The following is a 21,839-nucleotide window of genomic DNA, read 5'->3' as shown; positions in this document are numbered from 1 at the left end:
TCTACATACATCCAGTAATAAAGATAAAAGACACAAAGGATGGCTATAGTGAAGGGAAAATAATACAACATAGTTCAGGTTGAACACAGAGCTGGCACACTGTGTCCCCTAGATGCTTTCACAGGTATCAAGTGGACTTCAGGTTTGGCTGTGAGCTCCTTTGCAGTCAGAATAAGAAGAAGAGCACAATTAGTCCCAGGTGTCACATTTTCATAAGGTGAGAGAAAAACGGTTACTCTGCAGGTTTCCAGACCCCAAAGATGGAGAGACTGGAAGGTACTGAGTTACATAGGGCATGGATAACAATATAATGTACAAAAACATGAAGGCTCATATCTGTTTTGTTTGCAATGGTCAAAAACTGGAACCCAAATATCCATCCAATGGTGAATGGATAAACAAACTACAGTGTATCTATATAATAAAATGACTCCTCACCACTAACAAGGAATCAATTATTGAGATTCACTACAACATGGATGATTGTCAAAATAAGCTGAAAGAACTGGATTAAAAAGAAGAGTGCATCATACTAAATGACTCTATTTATAAAAACTTTAGAACATGCAAACTAATCTATAGTAACAGAAAGCACATTAGTGGTTGGTTGAGGATGGAAGTGCACAGTAGTGAGGAAGTAAGGAGCAATTATAATAGTTCAAGAGGAAACTCTGGGCATGATTGATATGCTCACTATCTTGACTGTGCTGTGATGGTGTCTCAGGAGCATTCATATTTCTTTTCTTTTCTTTAATAGTTTATTTTCAAATTGGTTTCCATAATACACCCAGTGCTTCTCCCCACAAGTGCCCCCCACCATGACCATCACCCCTTTCCCTCCCTCCCCCTCCCCCTTCAGTCCATGGTTCTTTTTCAGTATTCAATAGTCTCTCATGATTTGTGTCCCTCACTCTCCCCTGCTCTCTTTCCCCCTTCCTATCCCTATGGTCCTTTGTTAGGTTTCTCCTGTTAGACCTATGAGTGCAAACATATGGTGTCTATCCTTCTCTGCCTTATTTCACTTAGCATGATACCCCCGAGGTCCATCCACTTTGCTACAAATGGCCAGATTTCATTCTTTCTCATTACCATGTAGTACTCCATTGTGTATATATACCACATCTTCTTGATCCACTCATCAGGTGATGGACATTTAGGCTCTTTCCAGGTTTTGGCTATTGTAGAAAGTGCCGCTATGAACATTGGGGTTCATGTGCTCCTATGCATCAGCACTTCTGTATCCCTTGGGTAAATCCCTAGCAGTGCTATTGCTGGGTCATAGGGGAGTTCTATCTAAAGTGTTTTGAGGAACCTCCACACTGTTTTCCAGAGCAGCTGCACCAGTTTACATTCCCACCAACAGTGTAGGAGGGTGCCCGTCTCTCCACACCCTTGCCAGCATCTGCATTCTCTTGATTTGTTCATTTTAGTGACTCCGACTGGTGTGAGGTGGTATCTCAGTGTGGTTTTGATTTGTGTTTCCCTGATGATGAATGACGCTGAATACCTAAGAGTGGAATAGCTAGATCATACGATAGATGCGTATTTACTTACACGGATGGATATTGAATGTGCACAGAAGATGGTGGTGGTGGTGGTGTTTATATAGATGTATGATACACATGGAAATGTAACAGAAGAATTCAGTATAAAGGGATCCAATGAAATTTGGGCAGAATACCAATATTGTTCACAACACCAGAGTTTTTCTATCTTTTCTTCCTACCATTTTTAATGTATTGACCTTTATCCTCATGTTCATTTGCCCCATGGTCACAAGTTGACTGTTCTACATTCAGCCTCATATAGGTAAGAGGTCTAGGTCTAAGTAAGAGGAAGGCAGAGAGGGTGAAAGACAAAAAGTGCATTTTAGTTGAATATGTCCTCTTTAAAAAAGTTTTTCTTGGGGTGCCTGGGTGGCTTAGTTGGTTAGGCATCTGACTCTTGATTTCTGGCTCAGGTCATGATCCCAAGGTTGTAGGATCAAGCCCCGTGTCAAGTTCTGTGCTAAGCATGGAGCCTGCTTAAGATTCTCTCTCAAAACCTAATGGAGGACCAGGAGGAGGGGAAGAGGGAAAAAGAGTTGGGGAGAGAGAGGGAGGCAAAACTTGAGAGACTATTGAATACTGAAAATGAACTGAGGGTTGAAGGGGAAGGGGGAGGAGGGAAAGAGGTGGTGGTGATGGAGGAGGGCACTTGGGAAGAGCACTGGATGTATTATGGAAACCAATTTGACAATAAACTATGAAAAAAAAACCAATACAATGGACATGTGTTACTTCATTCAGCCAGTATTTCTAGAATGCGTACAATGTGCTTACCAGGCACTGCCCTCATACAACTTACAGCCTCGTGGAGTTCCAGGTAGTTGGTTCCTGCAGGTTTGTCAGAGTGCAGACTGGGGGCATGCACCTGAAAAGCCATTCTGGCAGAAGAGGTTTCGATAGGGGTCATATTCATCTCAGTTGGGGTTGAAGCTTATTATTAGTCTTGTCTGTGTATTTAAGTTTTAGTAGACATCTCTATAAAACTGAAAAGGAATTCATTCATTTGTTCCTTAAGTATTAGCACTTAATTGTGCCAGCTACCAGGGGAGGCACTGAGAGCACAAAGATGAGTATCAGATGTTGTCAAGGCTTTCTAGAACCTCGAACGGCAGTGAGGGTAACACACTTTGGCAAGCAAATCAGAATGTGGAACATGGCAGATGCTATTACCGATGTGTGAACTGAGATTTCTGGAGATGTCTGACTCTTCCAGCCGGAGTCAAGGAGGGTCTTCCAGGAGGAGAAACTTGAGCTGCTTCCTGAAGGATCAAGAACAACCACAAGAACAATAGCAAACACTTGGTACTTACCTTTCCCAGGAACTTTTCTAAACACTTTGTACATATAATATGTGTTGAATTAACTCATTTTAATCCTCACAACCACTCTGTGAAGTAGGTGTTATTATGACCCCTGTTTTAATTAATGAGGAAACTGAGGCACAAAGAAGTTAAGCATCATGCCCTGGCTCGCCCTGCTGGTAAATGTTGTCAAACATGGAGCCCCTCATTCTTCTTGCCTCCTCTCAGTGACCTCTCCTGAGACCCAGATAAGGCTGGGTTTCCTGGTTGCACACTCCAATGACACTGGGTATTCTCTTTCTTAGAACTTACTATGTTGTGTAATTACATGCTTACTTGTGCAATTATTCACTTAATGTCTACTTCCTGTAGACTGCTGTCTCCACTGGGGCAGAAACTGTATGAGCATTTTCCTTCTATTTAATCACTAGAGCAAGAATTTAGAGGGCACTCACCAAATACTCACTGAGTGAGTGTAGCCAGCAAAGGACCTGAACTATATGAAGAAATGTACTGTGGAGACCTAGATAGCAGAGAAGTGGGAGTGGGGCTTAGAGACGTTTGGGGCAAACTTTCTACAAATCAGGTCATCTGTGTAGATGTCTTTGTTGTTGTTGTTGTTGTTTTTGTTGTTTGCTTTAAAATAAACCTTGACTGGGGTGCCTGGGTGGCTCAGTCAGTGGAGTGACTGACTCTTAATCTCAGCATTGTGAGTTTGGGCCTCACATTGGGCTCTGTGCTGGGCATAAAGCCTACTTTAAAAATAAAGATAAAAATAAATAAAAATGAAAATAAAATAAACCTTGACCAGGATTGCTCACCCAGGAAGGTAAAGCCATTTACTTTTCTGGAGCAGAGATAATAAACAGGGAAGGAGTTTGGACAGTGCCAATTTGCATTTTCACACCGTTGGCTTACCTGATGCTTTCTGAGCTGGGTTAGGGGCACAGAACCTGCAAAGATGGTTTTTTATATCCTAATTCTCTGTTCCTCCCTCAGTCTCTGAGAGACAGAAGCAGAGAAGATCTCATCGTGGGAGATGGCTTGTGACATGCCTTATTTGTTTCCTCCTCTCCCAACCTTTTGGGAGGGCCCCTCAGAGGTTGGAGTGGCAAAGGTGGGAAGTGGTTCCCATCCATGGTTTCTCTTGCTCACTGCAGGGCTGGCAGGAATAGGCTGGTTCCCATCCTGTGACACCGTGTCAATCTTCCTTCACATCCTGAGGTTCTGCTGCCTCCCAGTTTCTATTTCCAGGGGAACATGGCAGCTGAGTCTATATTTGGTGGGATGTTCTGCTTCCCTTTGGCACATTTGAGTCAGTGAGGCTGTGTTAATTAGACAAGTTCAAGAGCCTGGAAACTGGAAACTGGAGTTCTGTAGCCTTTGCTACTTGTGTACCCCTGAGGCTGCCAGAGATAATGTGACTGTTTTGGGCACAGTTCTTCCAGTCATTTGCATGATGAGGAATTCATCTCCCAGGAAAAACTGGCTTAGGAAGCAATTTATCATATGGTCTTTTGCCTCTAATGTCCTCATTAGTCTTCGGAATCAAGTTAATTTGTTTACTGAGTAGACGTTTATTGAGTACCTGCTAAGTACACAGATCTCTGATAGCCTAATAAAGGAAGTAAATAGAGGTCATATGAAAACCATAGATAGTTGCTTCCAAGGGTTGTTAGAGGATATAGAGATTATATTTTGAAACTGATCAGTGTGGGCTTTATAAGAAGGTGGAGTTTGAGTTGGACTCTCAAGGATAGGATTTTGATTGGGGGTAGACTTGGGTGGAGAGGGCTATAAAATGGAGTTCCAGGTGGAGGAGATTGTGTGAGCAAAGGTGGGAGAAAGGTGTATATGGGATCTGGCAGATGGATCAATGTTACTGGAGCAAAGGCTTCATGTGGTGGTGTGGGTGTGGTAAGTTGAGTTCAGAAATGACGGCTGGGGATAGATAGTGGGAGCACTTTGCGGATTACATGGGGAGTCACAGAAGGTTTTACAGCAGGGATGTAATATATAAAATTTGGATTTTAGGAAGCATCTTCTAAAAGAGCTATCTCCTGGAGGACAAGTTAAAGGGAGGAGAAACTGAAAGCAAGGAGACCAGTTCAGTTCAAGCCAGTAATATTAGCTAATATTTATTTCACATAGACTAAATGATTTAATTTGCACAGCAGTCCTCTGAGTTTGATACTATTATTATCTCTCTGTTTTAGTCAAGGAAATGAATGCACCATGAGGCTAGATGACTTACCCTAGGTCGCATAGCTGGTGAGCCACGTCACTAGGACTTGCACTCAGGCAGTCCAGCTCCAGCGTTTATAGCTCTTTATACTGCATGATACATGTTTCTATATTTTTTGAACCCAAACCATGTGCAAGGAGCTACTAGCAACACATACATGTAAATAAAACGCACATAGTTTTGTCCTTCATCACTTGTTGAGAGGTAATTATTCAGATAATTCAGATGATAAATAAGTCCTGAATTGTGGTGATAGTAACAGAAAAGGGGAATGACTGACAAAATGTGGTCCACCTGTGAGATGCATCTCTTAAAGATTACTGTCCTTTTTTGCTTGATGTCTAGTGTCTTACCAACCATTATTTCATATCTCGTGTCTAATTTTGGGCATTTCAAATGGTAGTTTAAATATGCCCCCTTTGGTTTCACCTTAGCCAGAAGCCAAATCTCTGTCATTTTTTTACACCTGTATTTCAAATGAGTAAATTGAATAAAGAGCCAGCCCAAGATTCCAAATTGTAAGTGTTCTTACATCTCGTGGCAAGCAGTCTTTAAGCACGTTCTGTTAGTTATTCCCCCTTTTCTATTGCTATCACCATAGTTTAAAATTTAATTATCATCTGAACTAACCAAATAATTACTTATTAAGAAGGACAAAACTATGTGTAATTTGTTTACATTTACATGTTTACATGAAGTGAACTCTATGCTTGTCCCAGTTTACGTGTCTTGAAAGTTTCCAGGCCACGTTGCAGAGAAGGGAAAATCAAATAGATGGTAGCAGATTCCCTTAAATGAGGGAATAAAGCGGAGAGTCTGGTCAGTTGAAGTTCTCAGGACAGAGTAACAGAGAGGGGAGAATTGAATATTTTTCTCCAGAGATTTGTAGAAGGTCCCTCTTGAGGATTCACCTGAGTACTTATGAGTACATGTGTGTGAGAAAACTACCCAAAGCTGGATAAAGAACTACCTAAAGGATTAGAGGTAACAGCCCTTACACAGAGTCGGAAATAGTGCCTATTCTCAATAGCCACACTAGAAACTTCAAGGTTCAAGGGCACTGAGTGAAGTACACAAAAGGATTTTCTTCAGTGCTGGGGATTAATGAGCTCTAGATTAGACACTGCTCTGGTTCTGCATAACAGAGGTTAAAAACAGGACATAAAAGGGCTGAACTGTTTCCAGGGAACTGCATCAAGAACAAAGATCACAAATACTTGTGGGGAAAATTTTTTAGCATCCGGTAAGGTAAAATTTACAGCGTCAGCTATCCAATCAAAAATGATCAGCGATGCAAAGAAACAAGAAGATACAACCTATAATGTGATGAGTCAATCAACTGACATTGAATCAGAGTTGACCCAGATGTTAGAATTAGCAGACAAGGCCATTAAAAATAATTACAACTGTATCCCATATGTTCAGAAAGTTGAAACATGGAAGATATAAAAGGTCAGATCCAACTTTTTAAAAAGATTACAATGTGTGGATAATACAGTGAATGAGACTAACGGTAGGTAAGACTTTGCAGAAGGAAAGTTTGGTGAACTTAAAGTCATAGCCACAGAAAATATCCACAAAAAAGAAGGAAAGAAGAAAGAGAAAAAAAAAGGAAGAAAGAAAGAAAGAAAGAAAGAAAGAAAGAAAGAAAGAAAAAGAAAAAGAAAATAGGAATAAGGGAGAATTTTAAGAATGAATAGGGCATTAGTAAGCTGTGGGACAACTTCAAATGATTTAATATACATGTAATTGGAGTTTACAAAGGAGAAGAGAGAGAGAGAGAGGAGAGAAAAAAACATTTGGAAAAATAATGTGTGAAATTTCCAAATTTGATGAAAACTATAAACTTTCCACTCTAAGAAGCTCACAAACTCCAAACACAAGGAGCCTGAAGAAAATTATACCAAGTCACATCAGAAGAAATTGCTCAAAACCATTAGTAAAGAGAAAATCTGTAAAGCAGCCAGAGGAAGGAGACACATATGTACAGAGTTGCAATGCAAATGAAAAGAAGAAGTACTGAAAGACAAATACTCCTGTCAACCGAGAATTTTATGTCCAAAGAACATATCTTTCAAAAAATGAAGGAAAAATGAAGATTTGCAGACACAGAAAAGACATACTTCTTATTTAAAACTCTTTAAATACCTTTAAGAGAAAATAAACTGTTTAAACAAAAGCAGTAAAGTGTAGTATAGTGTGGGGTTTGTAGTATATGTAAAAATCATAGGTGTGATAGCAACAGAATAAAGGTTAGTAGGGGAAAATGGAAATGCACAATTATGAGGTTCTTATACTTTTGAAGTAGTATGCTCTCACTTTACTGCATAAGGTAAATATGCATACTATAAATCCTAAAGCAACCACTAAAATAACAAAGCAAAGAGTTATAGAGTAAACTGTATATATATAAAATGGAAATAAAATAGAATCATACAAATATTCAACGGATCCAAAATAAGGCAGAAAAAGAAGAGGGAAAGAGCTACTAGAATGGACAAATAGAAAAATAAAAAGATAATAGACTAATATAACCATATCTATAAATAACCCAATTAAACAACAGATTGTCAGATTGGACAAAAACTGTATATGCTGCCTATAGGAAAAACACTGAATATAAAGCCACAAACTTTATAGCACTAAAAACCTATATTAGAAAAAAAGAAAAGTCTCAAACCAGTGACTCAGATTCTGTCCTAAGAGACTAGAAAGAGCAAAGTAAACCCAAAGTAAGTAGGAAAGAAAGAATCAGAGCAGAAATAAATTTGAAAAACTGAAAAATAGAGGAGAATTAATGAAACCAAGAGCTAGTTCTTTGAGAAGGCCAGTAAAATTGATAAACCTCTAGCCAGACTGATCAGGGAAAAATGAGAGAATATCCAATTACCAGTGTCAGGAATGTGACATCACTGTAGATTTTACAGATGCCAGAAAGAAAATAAGGATAATATTATGAACAGCTGTGTGCCAATAAATTGTACAATTTAGATCAAATTGACAAATTCCTTGAAAGATACAAGCTAACCAAGCTAACTTAGAAAGAGAGGACTAGCCTGAATAGCTGTATTATATATTCAGTTTTTGCTTAAAGACAATTCCAGGGCCAGATAATGTCACCAGTGAATTCTACCAAACATTGAAATAGAAAATCTACACAAACTCTTCCAGAAAATTGAAGAGGAAAGAATACTTCCCAACTCATTTTATGAGGTCAGCATTGCACTGATAACCGAAAGCAGACAAAATCACTACAAGAAAAGAACACTACAGACCATTATTGCTCACAGACATAGTTGCAAAAATTCAGAACAAAATTACAAACTGAATTCAAAAAGGTGGTAAATAATTCCATGAAAATATGCTCAGCATCATCAGTCATTTGAGAAATACAAATTAAAACTTCAGTGGGGGCACCACTATATATCTACCAGATGGCTAAAATTAAAAACCTGATGACATGAAGTATTGGGAGCTGTGTGGAAGAACTGGAGCTCTTAAATGCTGGTGATATGAATGCAAAATGGCACACCACACTGGAAGACAATTCAGCAGTTTTTTAAAAAAGTTAAACACATATCTGCAATATGATACTGGCATTTCACCCTTGTTACTCACCCAAGAGCAATAAAAGCATATGTTCATATAATGACTTGTACACAAATGTTCATTGAAACTTTATTTGGAATAGCCCCAAACTGGAAACAACCCAAATACCCATCAACCAAAGAGTGGACAAACTGTTGTATCAATAGAATGGAAGACTACACAGTAATAAAAAGGAACAAACTATTGCTATAAGCTGTAACATGGGGTGAATTTCAAAATAATTATTTTGAGTGGAAAAACAGACACAATGAGTATATGAAATGTGATTCCATTTATGTAAAATTCTAGGAAATGCACAACAATGTATAGTGGCAGAAGACAGTGCTTTCCCGGAGAGAATGGAGAAGTAGGGAGGGGTGAGGGGGAGCTCACCAAGCAGCACAAGGAAACCATTTGAGTGAATGAATGTGTTCATTATCTTGATTTTGGTAATAATTTGATATCTTGTTCAATTTTACTTCAGTAGCATTCTTTAATAATAATGACACCCTAAATGATAAAGAAGATATGTGAAAACTATACTACACAGTGCTACAGAAGAGTTAGTCATTAATTATATATAAAGGATTAAAGATGACTGTGATTGTAAGATTAGGAAATTGTAAGGCTGGTGGTAGAAATAATAGAAATAAAAGTTAGGAACTGATATGCAGTAGATGGTGATTCTGTTTTCCCAGCTGTGACATATGGGTGGAACACCTAGGAGCTAGTTGGGGATGTGGAACCACAGCTGCAGAGGCGTGAATGTGGCCACAAATATGTGCAAATGTTCACAGAGGTGAGGCCGGAGGCAGGAGAGTAGAGGAGGTATCTGGAAGGACAGCATGGGGCAAGGGAGGAGTAGAAGTTTGGGGATACTCCCAGCAAATTTTCCAGCAGTAATTGGGAAGGGAGTACTCTTTGGGATAGAGCAGTTAGAGGTTATCTGAAATGATGACATTGGAGTTGAGCCATCCATGTAGAGATAAAGAAGAAAAGTGTTTCAGGCTGACGGACAGCTGGAGAGACTTCGAGATTAGAAAGACCTTGATGTGTTTTGGGAACTGTTTAGGAGGCCAGGGTGGCTAGAGTTGGGAAGGGAAGAAGAAGGTAGTTTAAGACATGGCTAGGCTGATAGGTTGTGATGAGTTTAGAATTTATTTTCAGGGTAAAATCTATGATGTGCTTTTAGAAAGGTCAGTATGGTTGCAGGTGGATAAGTACTTGTGGAGGAGGCAAGAGTAGAAGCAGAGAGATCAGTGAGAAGTTTCTTTCAGTAGCTCAGGTGGGGAATAATAGTGACTTGGACTAGGATCACCATGGAGTGGATAGGTTTAAAGTAGAAAGACCAGGACTTGATAAAAACCAGGGCGCTCAGGAATCTTGCCCATGACAAGACCATTGGGCTTTAAAATAGAGTTGAAAGTGGTATTAAGGATTGCTCAGTAGAACTCCTTAACCAATTACCCTATTTCCTATTCTGCTCTGTACAAGTACCTTAGCACATAGCAATAATTATCTTTCAAATTTGTGTGGTCCTTCAAAGTTTCCAGTGTGTCCTCATATATGGTGTTTCCTTCAAGGACATGGCCCCACCATCCCTTTTCACAGCTTGTTGCTCTGGTGTTCTGCTCCAGCCAATTTGGTCATTTCTTGGTACTCAGGTGCAGGGAATGGTGGTTCTTGTGTTACAAAGTGGAACTTGGGGAAGGGTAGAAGATACAGATGGTGGAACAGAAGCTGGGGGAAGCAATTCCTCTCCAGAGATTGACTTCCAAGTACACAGCCAGCCATCTTGTCTTCAGAGAGAGGCCAGCACTGCCTCCCTCTCTTCTTCGAAGGTCCTCCTCACATCCCAGTCTATTGAAATCAGGCTCGGCTCAGCATTCAGAAAGCATGCTAATATTGTCTTCTCTTCTAGGGAGTCTTTCTTCTTCTCTTATCTGTTGTCGTCTCACATTCTTTTGAACCCTCACTTTTGTATCACTCTTTGGGCATTTATCTCAGCTCAATGTGTTATAATTATTTCAAACTCTCCCTGATTTATTGTGTGTCTTTCACTTTTTTATGCCCTATGATCCTTACTGCATATAACTCATGCATACACAGGGACCTGGTGAAGGTTGTTGAATTGAACCCATTCAAGTTCAAATACATGCTTCAGACATGGTAGGTACAGAGAAAAGTTAAAAGGAAACTAAGATTCCCATGTGAATATTTGTTTATTAGAGAGAGAAAGAAAGTACAGGCAGGAGAGAGGGGCAGAGAGAGAGAAAGAGAGAGAGAATGAATCCTAAGCAGGCTCCACACTCAGCATGGAACGCGTTGCACTGGGATCATCACTTGAGCTGAAATTAAGAGTCAGACACTCAACCAACTTAGTTACCCAGGCACTCCTGAATGTTTATTTTTTAATTAAAGTTTTTCTAATTGAGATATAATTGACTCATAACCTTGTATTTGTTTAAGGCATGCAACGTAATGATTTGATGTATCTATATATTGCAAAATGATTACCACAGTAAGTTTATTACCATCTGTCACCACATATAGTTATGATTTTTTTTTCTGGAGGTGAGACTTTTAAGATAGATCTATTCTTGTAATAACTTTCAAATATACAATACAGTATTGGTAGTTATAGTCATTATGGTGTTCGTTGCATTCCCAGGACTTATTTATCTTGTAACTGGAAGTTTGTACTTTTACACCATTTCACCCATCCTCCATTTCACCCATTTCACCCATCCTCCACTCCCTGCCTCTGGCAACCACGAATCTGTTTTCTGTAGCTATGAGTCTGTTTTGTTTTAGATTCTATATATAAGCGAAATCATAGGATATTTGTTCTTCATATCATCTTCAGTGTCTTTCATAGTTTTAAGAGTACAGATCTTTCACCTCCTTGGTTAAACTTATTCCTAGGTATTTTATCCCTTTTGATGCAATTTTAAATGGAAGTGTTTTCTTAATTTCTCTTTCTGCTACTTTGTTATTAGTGTATGGAAAAGCAACAAATTTCTGTATATTAGTTTTATATCCTGCAATTTGGCTAAATTAATTATTGCTAATAGCTTTTTTTTTTGGTAGAGTCTTTAGGGTTCCCTATGTGTAGAATCATGTCATCTGCAAATAGTGACGATTAAAGACAGTTTAACTTCTCCTTCCCCAGTTTGGATTCCTTTTATTTCTTTCTCTTGTAATGGTTGTGGCCAGAACTTCCAGTACCATGTTGAATAAAAGTGGTGAGAATGGACATCCGTATCTTGTTCCTGATCTCAGAGAAAAAGCTTTCAGTTTCTCACCACTGAGTATGATGTTAGCTGTGAGTTTCTCATTTATGGCCTTTATTATGTTAAAGTACATTCCTTCTAAACCCATTTTGTTGAGAGTTCTTACCATAAACAGATGTTGTATTTCTCAAATATTTTTTCTGCACCTATTTATATGATCATGTGATTTTTATCTTTCATTTTGTTAATGTGTATCATATTAATTGATTTATGGATATTGAATCATTTTGCATCCCTGAAATAAATCTCACTTGATTGTGATGGATGGTCCTTTTAATTTATTGTTGAATGTAGTTTGCTAATATTTTGCTGAGGGTTTTTGCATCTGTGTTCATCAGAGAGATTAGCCTGTAGTTTTCCCCTCCTCGCTCCCTCCCTCCCTCCCTATCTTCCTTCCCTTCTTTCCTGTCTTTCTTTCTTTGTTTCTTTTTTCTTTTTTTGCTATTAGGGTAATGCTGGCCTCAGAGAATGCATTTGGAAGCTTTCTTTACTATATTTTGGTATAGTTTGAGGAGAGTAGGTATTAACTCATCTTTAAATGTTTGGAAGAATTTACTTATGAGTCTGGTCCTGAACTGTTGTTTGTTGGGAGTTTTTTGATTACCAGTTCAATTTTGCTACTAGTAATTGGCCTGTTCATATTTTTAATTTATCTTGATTCAGTTTTGGAAGATTGTATATTTCTAGGATTTTATCGATTTCTTCTAGGTTGTTCAATTTCTTGGCATATAATTTTTCATTGTAGTCTCCTATAGTCCTTTGTGTTTCTGTGGTGTTGGTTATTTCTCCTCTTTGATTTCTGATTTTATTCATTTGGGTTCTCTTTTTTTCTTGATGTGTCTGGCTAAATGTTTATCCATTTTATCTTTTCAAAGAACTAGCTCTTGGTTTCATTGATCTTTTCTATTGTTTTTTAAATCTCCATTTAATTTATTTATGCTCTTATATTTATTATTTGCTTCCTTTTCCTAACTTTGGGTTTTGTTGTTCTTTTTCTAGTTCCTTTAAGTGTAAGGTTAGCTTGTTTATTTGAGATTTTTCTTGTGTCTTGAGGCAGGCCTATATCACTATACATTTCTCTCTAAGAACTACTTTTGCTGTGTCTTAAATATTTTGGACTATACTATTTTCAGTTTCATTTGTCTCCATGTATTTTTTAAAAATGTCCTCTGTGATTTCTTCATTGACCCGTAGGTTGCTTTGTGGCATGTTTAATTTTCATGTGTTTGTGAGCTTTTTTCCTAGTTTTTTTCCTTGTTTCTAGTTTCATACCATTATAGTTGGAAAAAAATATATGATGTGATTTCAGTCTTCTTAAATTTATTGAGAGTTATTCTGTGGTCTAACATATGATCTATCCTGGTGACTATTTCATTTGCATTTGAAATGAATTAGTATTATGTTGTTTGGGGATGGAATGTTCTATATATATCTGTGAAGTCCACCTTGTCTAATGTGATATTCACAGAGACTGTTTCCTTATTGAATTTTTGTCTGAATTATGTATCCATGGATATAAGTGAGTTAAAGTTCCCTACTATTATTGTAATACTGTCAATTTTCCCCTTTACGTTGTTAGTATTTGCTTTATGTGTTTAGGTTCTTCAGTCATTGGGTACATAGATATTTACAATTGTTATATTCTCTTATTGTATATCAGTATGTAGTGGCACTCTTCATTTCTTGTTACAGACTTTGTTTAAAGTCTATTTTGTCTAAGTATTGCTGTCTTAGCATGTTTTCTACTTCTGTAGCATGAGCTATCTTTTCCCATCCCTCCGCTTTCAGTTTGTATGTGTCTTTAAGGTCTGAAGTGAGTCTCTTGTAGGCAGAATATAGATGTATCCTGTTTTTTTCCCCCAGTCAGCCACCTTATGTCTTTTGATTGGAGCATTTAGGCCATTTATATTTAAAGTAATTAAGAGGGTACCTGGGTGGCTCAGTCAGTTAAGCGTTGGACTCTTAATTTTGTCTCAGGTCTTGATCTCACAATTCCTGAGTGTTCCTGAGCTCTGTGTCGAGCCCTCCATGCTCAGAGCATGGAGCCTGCTTGAAATTCTCTTTCCCTCTATCTCTGCCTTTCCTCTGCTTGCTCTCTCTAAATAAATAAATAAACATTTAAAAAACATAATTATTGACAAGGATGCACTATTTGCCATTTTGTTAATTATTTTCTGGTTGTTTTTATACTTCCTCTCATTCCTTTCTTTCTTTTATTTTTTAATGTTTAATTTTGAGAGAGAGACAGAGTGCAAGCAGGGAAGGAGGAAAGAGAGAGAGACACAGAATCTGAAGCAGATTTTCAGCACAGAACCCGATGTCAGGCTCGAACTCATGAACTGCAAGATCATGACCTGAGCCAAAGTTGAATACTTAACCAACTGAGCCACCCGGGGGTCCCTTCTCTGTCCCTTTCTTTTTCTCTTGCTCTCTTTCCTCTGGATTGATGACTTTCCTTAATATCATGCTTGATTTCTTTCTCTTTTTATGTATCTACTATATTTGGTTTGTAGTTACCATAAGGTTCATATATAACATCCTAAGTATATAGCAATCTGTATTAGACTGATCATTTGAAGTTTGAACATATTATAAAAGAACTTATGCTTTATATGTAGTTATATTTTAAATCTTTTTATTTTGTGAGTCCCCTTAAGTAATGTTTTATAATTGATTTTCATATTAGCTTTATATGTGACTTTTCTGTTATCTTAATTGTATTTTTTCTATTACTCATGAAATTTTTACCTTTCATAATCTTCTTATTCCTAATTAAGCCTTTTATTTTCCACTTAAAGAAGTCTCTATCATATTTCCTAAAAGGCCAGTTTAGTGGTGGTGAACTCCTTTAACTTTTATTTGAACTCCTTACCTTTATTTTACCTCAAGTGGGTGCATGCTGGTGGGGTGCTGGGGCTCTCCATGCAGAAGGTGTCCTGGGAGGAGAGTTGAAACTGACATGGCTACAAGCTAGGGTGTTGTGTGGCAGTCTGTGCAGGGGGTGTCCTGGTGGGGCTGCTGGAGCTGAAGTGGGGTGTGGGTGGAGGGGTCCTGGCACTCTGCACTGGAGACGTCCTAGCTAGTGGTCTGGAGCTGAAGTGGTGTGAGCCGGGAGCGGCTGGGGCCACTGTGGTGGGATGACTGGATTGGCATGGCCTAGGGGCCTGTGGCTCTCTGAGGTGGTAGGCTGGCTGGACCCTGTTCCCATCCATGCTGTCAAGGTAGAGGGGAAACAAACTGTGGCTCTCACCAGCTACTCCAGGAGAGAGTTCTGGCAGCTACCCCACCATTTGGCAGAGTTCTAGGGCTGTTTCCTTTATATTCTAGTTGCCTTTTTATTTTTCATTCCCCCCCCAAATTTGTATTTAAATTCCAGTTAGTTGACATGCAGTGTAATATTCGTTTCAGGTGTAGAATTTAATGATTCATCACTTACATATAATATCCAGTACTCATTACAATCACCCTCCTTAATACCCATTGCCTATTGAACACATCTCCCTGCCCACCTCCCCTCCAGCAACCCTCAGTTTGTTCTCTGTAGTTAAGAGTCTGTTTTGTGATTTGCCTCTCTTCTTTCTCCCGAACCACGTTCATCTGTTTTGTTTCTTAAATTCAAACCGCAGCATGTTTCTTTCTGTGTCCTGGGGCAAGTGAGCCTACTCCCAGTCTCTAAGTACTGTTCCTTCCCACTGCAGTTTGCAATGTTGGGGATGACGGTTTCCTTTGTTACCATGTCTCTGTCTCTTCTGCCATTCTCTTTGTAGTCTCTCTGTCTTTTGTTGTACAGAAGCTGTTCAGTCAGCCCTCGGTTCTTCAGGAGGAACTGTTCTATAAATAGGTGTGGATTTGATGTGCCTATGGAGAAGGTGAGTTAAGGGTTTTCTTATGTCACCGTCTTGGCTCAGAAGTCCGTGTTTTCTTCAGTCATCTGTTGACAGACACCTAGGTTATTTCCATGTCTTGGCTACTGTAAATAATGCTGCAGTGAACATGGAAGCATAGATATCTTTTCAAAATAGTGATTTCATTCCACTGGGATAAATACCCAGTAGTGTAGTTGCTGGGTCATATGGTAATTATATTTTTAATATTTTGAGAACTTCCACACTATTTTCCATGGTGGCTGCACCAATTTACATTCCCACCAACTTTGCACAATGGTTCCCTTTTTTCCACATGCTTGCCAAGGCTTATTATTTCTTGTTACTTTAATGATGATCGTTTAACAGGTATGAGGTGATATCTCATTGTGGTTTTGATTTGCATTTCCCAAATGATTAGTGAGGTTGAACACCTTTTCATTTACCTGTTGACCATTTTGTATATCTACTTTGGAAAAATTCCTATTTAGATCATCTGCTCAGGTTTTTGGTTAGATTGGTTTCTTTTTTTTCCCTTTTGAGTTGTATGAGTTTTTTTTTGTGTATTTTTGATATTAACCCCTTAGCAGATATGTGATTTACAAATACCAAATATTTTCTCCTGTTCAGTAGGTTGCCTTTTGATTTTGTTGGTGGTTTTCCTTAATGTGCAGAAGCTTTTTGGTGTGATGTAGTCCCACTTGTTTATTTTTTCTTTGTTGCCTCCCCTGTGTATGTTGATTATAGTATCTCTACACCAGGTGTAAATGATGGAGTCGGGGTGGAGGTGGAGACAGAAAGGAAATGAAGGGAATAAATGCAGCACTTGGGAGTGCTAGAATTAGGAGAGTATGTCTGTGGCAAAATGCCCTTAGAGAACTGCAGCTCTGAGTAGGAGCCTGACCACGATCCTAACTCTCCCTTGTTTAAGATTTAAAATAGTCTATGGAGAGATACTCTCCTTTTAGGGTCATTATTCTGATTTTATTACAGAGCTCAGTTGGGAAATTAATTTTTCATTTTAGGAACTTGCTAGAATATATCTGTGACAGAAACTGGCAGATACTCACTGGGTTCATTTCCTCTTCTTCCTGGGCATATAGCTTGACTCCATTTCTCTGCCTTGCTTCTTCCTTATAGTTAGGCGTGCTGTACAGTGGTGCCCTGGCCAGCGGGACAGGGCAAAAGTGATGGCTGGCTAGGTCTGGCTCTTTCTGCATTAGCATCCAAGCTTATCCTCTGCCTGCCGGCTGAAAGCCAAAGAGCCAGTCTAGAGGAGCACTCTCCAGTAGAACTTTTGTGATGATGAAATGTTCTAGATCTTTGCTATCCAATATGGTAGCAGCATGTTTACTGCGTACTTCAAATACAGTTAGCAGGACTGGGGTACTGAATTTTTAATTTTATTTAATTTTAGCTCACTTAAATAGCTACAAATGGATAGTAGCTACCATGCTGGATAGCACAGCTTTTAATGGAAGGAGTCTGGTCCCTGAGTGACTGTATGGAGTGGAGCTCTTGGCTTACCTGCACAGCCTGGTAAAGTGCATGAGAAATACATATTTACTATGTTATGATACTGAGATATAATATCTGTTCCCTAAAATGAGGAATACCTGCTGATAGGCCTACACAAAAAACTCATATGGTATGCATCTTCAATTGGAAAACCATGTGGCCGGACAGACCCAGTATCTAATATCAAACTTAATTATCTAGTGTAATTCCTAAATAGACAATTCAGTCTTCTTTCCCCTCCCTTAAGATCCCAGTTTGCCCTCCATCCTATTTTCTTGGAGGGCAGTGATGAACCAGAGGCCATGAGGCAAGCACTACCTCCTTTTCCCACGCAGGGTAGAAGAAACTGCTCAGGGTTCTGATCTCCTCTCCATGCTAGCCCACTGTGTAGGCTTGCACAAACCACTTATTATTATCTCTTGCTATTGCCTTCCTTGCTTACAAAATTGTGATTTCTGGATTTGCTTTTTTTTTTTTAATGCTTCTTTTAAATATATGCTCTGTTCTGCCTTCTGTTTCTTTTTCTTTTTTGATGGGGTGATCCTCACTCCCAATGCTTCTGGCTCAGGCCCCATCCAGACCTTTCCAGGTCCTATTCTGTGCCTCTGTCTTCATGCCTTCATGTCTTTTTTCTTTATCATTGATTATACCCATACCTGTTAATACTGCCACACACCTCATTCACTTTCAGCCTCTCCAGCCTTATTTCCACCTCAATCTCTCGGCTCAGATGGCTTTTAGGAATGTCACTATAATGCCCTTCTGTTCATCTTCAGAAGGGTAGGCTCTGGGAACAGATGAGTCTCCCCCCCCCCCCCGTTCGAGTACTTAATCCTGTGACATGGTTTTTCTCCCCAATCTATACATTCTAGACTTTTACTTCCTTCACTCCCAGAGTGTCAGAAGAATTAAAAGTTTGTAAATTGCCTTGAATTCCTTAGGGAAAACTAGCAAGTGTAAAGAATAAAAATCATTTCATATAAAGCTGTTGAAAAATAAGCAGTGAATTGATTCACAGTCTCCCCCATTGGGCTATGATGATGAACGTCTCAGATGAAATATCACATTTCAGCAAGACAGGTGAGGCCAGTGTTAGGCTGCTAGTTGTAATAAAAAGCTTAATTTGCACTTCTGTTTCTCATTCCAGTGGGTTGGGAAGTGGGGGTGGCAAGGATGGGGCTATTCAGGGAGTCTTTATAAGTTTGTCCTTGAGTTGGTGATGGGAAAATGATTGTTCCAGCATTGTACAGTCAAAGCTTGACTGCTGGGTGCCATTAGCTCCCCAGCTATTCTGTTTCTCAATAACATCATCCTTTTTTCTTGTCTCCTAGGGTTTGAGCTTTACACTCATCATTTACTCACCTACCTCTTCCTTTTATTTTCCTTACTTTTATCCTCCCTCCTTTCTCCTTTTCTTGTACCCTCCCTTTCTCTTTTCTTCCCTTCTTTTGCCATCATTCTGTAATAAATTTGATTATCTGTTATTTTGAAGAGACTGGTGATAAAGTGGTGAATGAGATAAACAAGTTCCCTGCCATTGTGGAATTGCAAACTATGATGGTCGACAAACAATGATACAAGGAATTCTAACTAAGAGTTATTAAATAATTAAAGAGAGCTTACTGTGAGCCAGGCAGTGTTCTACAGACTAGGGACGCATCAGCGAACAACTGATAGTGGGGATGTGATGGGCAAAGCCCAGAATTCTCTGAGATTGCAATGCAGGTAATCTTCTCTCACCTAACGGGTGTAGAGGGTCCCCAGAGAAGAAGTGCTTTGATCGGACCCAGCAGGATGAGAAGAAATTAGGTTGGCCAAAAGGGTCAGGGAAGTGGTTCAGCTAGCTGCTGCAGGGGAGCTGTTTGTGAGAAAGAAGGAAAGAAGTTTATTCACTGCAGCTGGTGCATATGGCATATGGGTCTAGAGTAGCAACAGTGAGTCCTGAGAGCCAGGCAGGGACAAATCCATAAGGGCCATCTAAGCCACAGCAGTGAGTTCAGAATTCATTCCGGGCATTTGAAGACCACTGAAGCTGGGTGAGGACAATTTGTATTGGAACTGTCTAATAGAACTTTCTGTGATGGTGGAGATTGTGCTGTGACCAATATGGTAGCAACTAGTCATGGTAACTTTTGCACACTTGAAATATTGACTATTGTGACTAAGGAACTGAGTTTTAAATTTAATTTAATTTATTTTATTTTGTTTAAATTTAAATGGCTACACATGGCTTGAAGAAGCTACCTTATTGGACAGTGCATATCTGAATCATCTGTTCAAGTCGTATCCAGAATTATAATCATGCTTTCTGCACTATACCCTCATGTGGGCTTCTGCTCCTGGAAAGCCTTCCCCAACCACTGAGGACTGTGGGACCATCAGATCTCCCAGTTAATTGGACCGAAACTTTCTACAGGTTCTGTTGTGTGTCCCTCTTTCTCCTCATTGACTCTTCACACTCTCAGTGTGAGGACTACCCTTGGCGTTTGATTTCATCCTATGGGAGGGCATGTCGCCTCTGTTCCTTGAGTAATTTTTGTTTTAGGATTGACTCCTGTTTTCCTCCGTGGGCTGATGATGGGTAGAGAGCTCAAGGATGCAGACACCAGCTTGGCCTGTGGGCTGCCCTGTTAGATTTTTGTATCTCAGCTGCTTGAGTATGCATGGGGGACATCTGCCCGAGAAGCCAACCTGCTTGGCCTCCCAGAGCCCTCTCCCTTGTCCACTCCTTGGGACACCAGTTTTGTGAATGAAGTGAGGTATAGAGGGATTTTCTGCTTCCTCATGGAAAGGCAGGATGTCAACCCCTGGCACCTTCATGCCACCTGGAAGAACTGTTGGATTGCTCTTCTGAAAGCCTTGTGGTGACAGGGAGCTTGCTTTCCATTCCTGTGTTTTCTCTCGACAGTCAAGCCACTTTCACACTGGGGTTTACAGTCTAAAACTGATTGGGAAAGGGTCTTATTTCCACGTTTATGTTTTCAGCTTGAAGCATAAAAGAAAATGTTCTTATGCTTTCAATTGGGGATAATCAGTGATCCACTACTTTTCATGCTTCTCTGAGTCACCAGAGCTGAAGATGTGAGAAGCTCCCGCCTGAGTTCTCTCACGTGACTAGCCCAGAACTAGTTCTCTCTCTGGACGTATAGATACTGTTGTTCCGTTTGCGGAGTACACAGATGCTAAGGGACATGGTGATTTTAGTGATGGAATGGAGATTTTGTCCCAAATGAGTCTTAGTTTCCACTTGGAGAATTTATTTTCATAGAATAACAACAGACTGTTTCAAATATCATTTAGTCAGTGCTTATATTTTCTGTGTCCCTTTGGTTGTTGTCACCTGCAGTGACAGGGGCCTCATTACCTCCTGAGGCTGTTCTCCTGTCCTCAGGCCCTTCTGACTATTGGAACATACTTCATTGGGCTGAACTAAAATCTGCCCTTGGTAGCTTTCACTCCTGGATTCTGCCTTCCCCTGGGGACCTGATAAGCCCAGCCTCGTCATCCCTCCTTCCCATGAGTACCCCTGAGGATCTCCTGATAGCCCCATCTTCCCTTCTCCAGTAGGCTCCCAGAGTTCCGTTAATGATTTCTTGGAGGACGGGGTATCAAGCCCCACAGTCCTATTGGCTGACAGCTTTTAGTTTCTTCCTGAGTGGAGCACCCAGGGAAGGGGAGCTCAGCTGTATGCAGAGATGTGGACAATAAACATTCTGGGCAGAAATGAAACCTTGTGCAGTTATGTATCACAGAGAGGCCCAAAGTCACGGTCCTGCCTGCATTGTGATGGAATCTTACTTTTTGTCCTTTATCCTCAGACAGACTCAGCTGTGGGAGGATATGTCTCTCATTTGCATCAACACTGTCTGCCACAGTGTCTCATCCAGAGTGGGCACTTGGTGAATTTTGTATTGGGCTGTGGGGAGGATCTCAGTGCTGCTTTAGAGCAGAGGGTGCCCGGAGAGAGAATGCAATGAGATTGGATGCGGGTAGGACCTAAGGAGCACTTAAAGTGAGGACACGGAGCTTACAAGTAATTCAGAAACTAAATGAAGAGGCAGGGAAAGGACCTGAAGGGAGAGACTGAGTGGCTGCATAAACGAGGATATTAGGAGAGGCAGACTCTGTATTGGGATGGGAATGGTGAGGAGCAGAAGGCGTGTTCTTTTCCATTTCCCCAGGAGACTTTCCCTCTTGAGGCCCCCCTCCCCCGCCTGCAGAAATGATGGCCACTGCTTACAAGGGCTCCCAGAGACTGGAGACAGGGCAGGGCTGTTACGTTCTTTGTTCAGATGAGCAAAGGGTGCAGGGGATTTGCCTCACTTTCTCAAGGGCACAGGATCAGCTGGGGACCCAGCTTTCTTGCTGCCATTTATGTCACCGTGGGGATTGGCTTCAGTGAATTCAGTGATGGCTGGAAATGAGAGGTTAGGAAACTGGAGAAAGTTGAGAGAGCTTTTAAAAGAAGACATGCTGTTCGGGGC

At 40.0% G+C, this 21,839-nt stretch overlaps 1 protein-coding gene across 1 annotated transcript in view; it reads left to right on the top strand.

Moving 5' to 3' along the window:
* The window catches only part of CACNA1E (calcium voltage-gated channel subunit alpha1 E), a 496,040-nt gene that overhangs the window by 55,084 nt on the left and 419,117 nt on the right, over nucleotides 1–21,839 (top strand). The window lies entirely within an intron of this gene.

The sequence above is a fragment of the Suricata suricatta genome, chromosome 3 (assembly GCF_006229205.1).
Source record: "Suricata suricatta isolate VVHF042 chromosome 3, meerkat_22Aug2017_6uvM2_HiC, whole genome shotgun sequence".
Taxonomy (NCBI): Eukaryota; Metazoa; Chordata; class Mammalia; order Carnivora; family Herpestidae; genus Suricata; species Suricata suricatta.
This window is presented reverse-complemented; position numbering and strand designations above follow the sequence as displayed.